We start from the raw sequence: 6,717 nt of genomic DNA, 5'->3' as shown, positions 1-6,717 counted from the left end.
GTACTGCCCCTATACTCAGTAAAATGACTGCAGACTGAGGACGCTATGGTCTGCACGCCCGATATACAAAAAAAAAAATGTGCAAAACTGCTAAAAGCAGCCTCAACAGTACTGCACACGGTCAGATGTGGCCCTAAGAAGGACCGTTGGGGTTTTTGAAGACGAAGATAACAGCCTAACACTCTCCCTATAGCAGCTACAGCAGGACGGCACTTTCCCTAATGTCTCTCAGCGTGCATCTGTGGCGAGCCGCGGCCGGCCCCAGTTTATATACTCGGGTGTCACCTGATCTCCCCAGCCACTCACTGCAGGGGGGTGAGATAGGGCTGGAACTTCACAGGAGGAAGTTCTAATGCCTTCCCTGTGTTTCTATTGGCCAGAAAAGGGCGCAAACTTTTCTGGGAAGAAAATGGAAGTGACTCGAACACCGCGTGGTCCTCGTCTCGAGTAACGAGCATCTCGAGTACCCTAATACTCAAATGAGCATCAAGCTCGGATGAGTACGCTCGCTCATCTCTAGTTGTCACCCCTTCCCATAGGTCCGCTACTGGCCGGCAGTCCCACCAAATGTGGGTCATTGTACCTCGGCTCCCACTGCATTTCCAGCACGCAGGGAAGAACTGGTGAAAGATCCTCTGTAGGTGGTCCGGGGTCCTATACCACCTTGAGACTATCTTATAGTTGAGGTCTTGTTTTTTGCCAGCTGTGGATAGTGCCCAGATTTTACACTAGTCCTCCCCCGTAATGTTTTCTCCCAACTCCCGTTCCCAGGCCTCCCTATAATTCAGAGTCTCATCCTCCGTCTCCCGATCCAGCAACATTTTATATAACGTGGAGATCATATGCCTCTGATTTAGACTTGACAAACAGAGTTGCTCATACTCAGTCAGGGGTGCCGTCAGATTTTCTTTCGGGATCAGCGTGCTCACAAACCCTCTCAGCTGAAGATATTGCAACCAGAATCCTGGCTGCGGTGGAGACTGGTTTAAGATCTCCATCATGGGTTTCAGTCCCGTTTGCGTCACTACGTCCCTCAATCTAGGGATTGGGTCCGCAGGAATAGCCAGAAGGCCCTTCTGATTTGTAGTAGCTTCAAAGAGGGGATTTGCTAAGAGCAGAGTTAGGGGGCCTGGGGCTGTAACCAGCCTATATTGAGGGGCGAAACTCGCCCATGCCTTAAATAGTTGGAGGCTGAAGGGGAGATTTGGGTATAGACTTGATCCATTTTGGCAGAATCCAGGGAGCTCTGTATAGGCCATCTGTTTCGCCTGTGTGGTCTATATCCACCCATAGCTTTGAGTTTCTGCTTTTTGAGGATGTCAAGTACGCAGTTTGCTATGTTAGCTTTTTGGTAGAGGGAGAAGTCCGGTAGGCCCAGGCCCCCCTTCTCTTTTCTCCTCTTTAGCAATGAGTATCTCAGGCGCGGTTTGCGTCCTTTCCAAACAAAGTTGGAGATTAGAGATCGGATTTTTTTCAGGTATGTTCTTGGGAGCCCAATGGGAATTGTTTGACAAAGATACAGGAAACGGGGCAGTACATCCATTTTAATTACCTTGGGGTAGAGCGTTCCAGAGGATGGGTGCTGCTCTGGTGAAGTCCTGTAGGCGAGCATGTGAGGTTTGTACTACAGGGGTGTTTAGTCTGAGTGTGTTAGCCGATCGGAGTGAGCAGGCTGGGTGGTGTACTGACAGAAGAGAGGCGATGTATGCTGGTGCAGCGCCATGCAGAGCTTTGTGAGTGAGGTAGAGGAGTTTAAATTTAGTTCTGCAGTGGATGGGCAGCCAATGCAGCGACTGGCATAATGCAGAGGCGTCTGAGTAACGACTGGATAGAGAAATGGGCCTAGCTGCTGCATTTAGTATGGATTGGAGTGGAGCAAGTCATAAATGACACAATACATTTTTTCAGCGGTCGGTACGATTACAACTGTAACAAAAACATAATTTTTTAGATTTTTCCACTTTTGCACAATAGACACTCTTTTCTTTTGGAAATTATAATTATTTTTCAATCGTTCCATTGTCGCAGCTATGTGAGGTATTGTTGTTTTGCGTCACGAGCTGTAGCTTTTATTTTTCCCATTTTAGGGTACATATAGCTTTTTGGATCGCTTTTATTGCGTCTTTTTGAAGGTAAAATGAATAAATAAGCCTTTAAAGGGGTTGTCCCGCGGCAGCAAGTGGGTCTATACACTTCTGTATGGCCATAATAATGCACTTTGTAATGTACATTGTGCATTAATTATGAGCCATACAGAAGTTATAAAAAGTTTTTCACTTACCTAATCCGTTGCTAGCGTCCTCGTTTCCATGGAGCCGTCTAATTTTCGCCGTCTAATGGCCAAATTAGACGCGCTTGCGCAGTCCGGGTCTTCTTCTCTTCTCAATGGGGCTCCGTGTAGCTCCGCCCTGTCACGTGCCGATTCCAGCCAATCAGGAGGCTGGAATCGGCAATGGACCGCACAGAAGAGCTGCGGTCCACGGAGGAAGAAGATCCCGGCGGCCATCTTCAACCGGTAAGTATAGAAGTCACCGGAGCGCGGGGATTCAGGTAAGCGCTGTGCTGTTGTTTTTTTAAGTCCCTGCATCGGGGTTGTCTCGCGCCAAACGGGGGGGGGGGGTTGAAAAAAAAAAACCCGTTTCGGCGCGGGACAACCCCTTTAATCTTTTTTTCTTATTTTCAACAGTTTTTGCTGCACAGGATTACTGTGCTCAAATTATAGCACAGATCGTTACGGACACAATGATACCACACGTGCGTTTTTGTTTCTTACGTTTTTTCATATAAATAGGGGGTTGTGGGTTTTTTTTTCTATTTTTTAATGTTTTTCGTTTTACACTATTTATTTAGTTTTTTTACACTATTTAGGTCCTCAGGAACTTGATCCATTGCAGCTATGATCGCTGTGGTAAGGCATTGCAGGACTTCTGTCCTGCAATGCCTTATCGCTGGTTAAAGCGATCATAGGCAATGGCAAAGCAGGACGCCTGTAGCTAACGTCATGTTGCCATGGCAACTCGTCGGCTCTCCTCGATTAAATCGGGGGGGGGGGGGGATCCAATGACATCACAGGGAGTGAGCTCCCTCTGTGAACCCTTTATAAACCTCGATCTACAAAGATTGCAGCGTGTATGGGGTTAACAGCATGGGTCGCTGTCCCAATGCACCCCTACTATCAGTAATAGCTGGCGCCCGCTGCCGGATACCGCAGGATCTCTTCAGATCCCGCGAGTTCCATATGACGTAAGGTTACGTCATGTTGCCTTAAGTACCAGCCTGCAAAGATGTAACCTTAAGTCATGTGGCGAGAAGGGGTTAAAAGAGGTTATGCCAACATGCACAATCCCATTCAAAATGATGATTTCCTCAGGCTCAACTCTTGTCACCCCCATTAAAAGCTGGTAATGCGAGGGAAAGCTGCTGCTAGTGAGATATTTCCACTACAGGGAAAATGTGGTATTACAGGATGGACTTTCACATGACTGGTTTGTTCCGGCCAGTGAACCTTGTCTTTTGACATTCATGAGCCTTAATATGAAGAGGGGATGCCATCTCGGCACAATGCTTTCATTCAATAAATTGAGCTAATTGATTTGTACGTAAGAATGTCCACATTTGTGTTTTTATGTTTTTGTTTTTTTAATTTGCAGAAGACTTTCGCTTCCTCTGTACACATGACAAGGGCTTTGGCTGCAAAGGAAGCAGCTTCCATAGAGTTATCCCTCAATTCATGTGTCAGGGAGGTGACTTCACCAATCACAATGGCACAGGCGGAAAATCCATCTATGGACGGAAATTTGATGATGAGAACCTCATTCTAAAATACACAGGTGCAGGTGGGTAAGCTTATTTTGATAGATTTCACTAGCAGAGGTGTTTCCTAAATCATCACTTCAAGACCTTCATACTTATACCGCAGTTATCAAGACTATAATACGAAGTATCTAATAAAACTTAACCTTTATTAACAAACCATACAAATTTGTAATACTAAACACAAAGTCCCATAAACCCTTAGGAGCCTAGTTACTTAAACTGTTGCCTTATACTCTGATCAAAGTAAACTATGAGCTGACTCGATGAGATAAATGTATTAAGAGGAACGTGCCTCTTAATATATTTGTGGCAATTGGCAGTACCTCCATGTGCCAGACTAACCCCCAAGCTAGTGTAGGTTTCAGCTACTCTGGTAGGCTATGGATGGCCATGCCTCCTAAAGCTAGACCACAACCACTTCTAAAAAAGTGCATCAAACCTAAAGCCCCTGAAAAGTCATAATTTTATATGTACCAACATTGCAACCTTTGTATTGCAGAAATTTGGCATACATAACTTAATAGACATGTCCCAATTTGTACAACATATGTCTCACTGTATATAGTCAATGATAAAGAAGAATTTTACCAAAATTGACTAGTAATGTCATTCAGGGTCACTTGCGGATCCTTCAGTCTGCAGCAATTGAAACATCCCTATACTAGGTCAGTATTTTAGGCGGTTTAGTTTTTCAATTCTAAGGTTCTGTCTTTGTACAGGGTTACTCTCTATGGCAAATTCTGGTCAAAATACAAATGGATCACAGTTCTTCATCACATGTGACAAGACAGACTGGCTTGATGGGAAACATGTTGTGTTTGGAGAGGTGATGGAGGGAATGGATGTTGTATGACAGATGGAAGTAAGTATTTGCAAACTTACCCCATGAATTCTCTTAAATGTATCTATAATTCAATGTTCTTAAATGGCAAAGATGGATGGAGCCCAATAAGAAACCTCTTCCCTTATTCAGAAGAAACTTTCTCTTTCTTGAAGGAGAGAAAAGGAAAAACAATCACTGCTGTGATAAGAAGTGCTTGATAATTCAAGCAGTCTAGTTTTCCACATAAACTCGGTCCTCTAACCATCAACAGAATCCAATTTATTCTATATTATATATTGTGTGTACAGGGTGCTTCACTTGAAGTGCAACCCAGTAACATTGTAATATTTGTGTTCGAAACAATGTCACGAGTGAACTCATCAGTCCTCACAGAGCATGTTGAAAGTGGCCACCGCTACCCTCCAAGCACTGCTGAACCCGGCACTCTGTAGTCAAGTGTGCTGCAACATGCCCACATCAATGGTGGCAATTTCATATCTAATGTTCTTCAGTGCGAGGTTTATTGACAAACCGTTAACCCTTTTGGTGGCCCACAGGGAAAAGTCTGCTGGGGTAGGGTCCAGTGATCTGTGGGACAACCCACCTTCGAGTTGATTCTGTCCCCCAAGAAAGAATGAACTTCCATCATGTTGTGGTTGGACATGTGACAAGTTGCCTCTCATTAATCCATTCAGATGGGTTGTCTATCCAGGGATTATTCCAATTGCTAGATTAGAGTCAGGGAGAAAATATTTTCCTCCAAATGGGGAAAATTGGCTTCTAACTCATTGTTTGTTTTTTTTCCCCTTCCTTCCTCTGGATCAACGTGTGTGTTTGTGTGAGAGAAGTAATAGGTGGAACCGAATGGAATGGAGTGTTTTTTTTGTAGATAGCTGTTGACGCGTTTAGACCCAACGGTTATCACTCAAAATATGGCTTTTGAGCAATAATCTTTGTGTCTAAATGGGCATTTACTGTAAGATAGTTTGGATAAATGAGACCCACCTACTTGGAAATGTGAACTGCACACCAGCAGTTGAACGATACACCCATGGCATGAGACAGAGCAAGGGTCATTAATAAACTCTAGACTCCTGAACATGGTTACAGTTCTACACAAATAAGTTGGAATAAGGGTTACGCTTCCAGTGAAACACCCTGTATAATATATGTGAGTGCATATAAGATAGTGTGTGTGTAAAATATATACATGCAGATGTAGCAAACAATCTGTACTGTGCATGTCTGACGGTGAGCTGACAGAGCCAGCCGGTTTAAGGCCTCATGTCCATGAGCACGCATAGAATCCGAGTGCAGAATCCCACAGCCATAAGGCTAAAAATGACATTTTCTCACCTATCCGGACGCGGCACAACTCTTTCATCATGGCCGGTTCTTCTTTCTTCTGCCCGGCGGATCTGTCCAAGAGTCTTTAAATCTCCTGCTGTCCTACAGGAAGCTGCAGAAAATAAAGTCTGCAGCGATTTTTATCCCGCTCGTGCGATCCGCACACTAGGATAAAATGACATCCGTAGGTATTTAATTACTTGCAGATGCCCACCTCATTAAAAGCAATAGGAGAACTCCACGGTCCTCTGCCATGGCTGTGACAACCAGACCGGAGGATTCCTGAAGTGATGCGAGGCTGTTTTCACAGGACCCGGGCCTTGGGCAGTTGGGAGGAATCACTGTCAGCTGAATGAGTGCTCGGCCCTGCAGCTACCTTAGGGTACGCATATGCTGCTACTAAGGTATATCTAATATTCTATTAGATTGGAAGCTCATAGCAGCAGAGTTTCTATTGTACATTAGATTGTAAGCTCTTAGGAACAGGTTGTATATGTCTATTTCTGTACAGCGTTAGCTCTTCTAAATTTATAATTAATGTATATATGCAGCAGGACAGATTAGATCCAGGGTGATAGCCGATTGCCACATCTGGTGTTGGCAGGAATTATATTGGAAGGGATTGCCTTTCTCTAGATCAAGGGTGTCAAACTCCTTTTCACCAAGGGCCACATCAGGCATATGGTGACCTTCAAAGGGCTGAATGGAAGACAGTATAGTAAGGGCCTGTT

This window comes from Eleutherodactylus coqui, unplaced genomic scaffold (genome assembly GCF_035609145.1).
Source record: "Eleutherodactylus coqui strain aEleCoq1 unplaced genomic scaffold, aEleCoq1.hap1 HAP1_SCAFFOLD_19, whole genome shotgun sequence".
Lineage (NCBI taxonomy): Eukaryota > Metazoa > Chordata > Amphibia > Anura > Eleutherodactylidae > Eleutherodactylus > Eleutherodactylus coqui.
The sequence above is the reverse complement of the archived record's forward strand: the minus strand, read 5'-3'. Positions refer to the sequence as shown.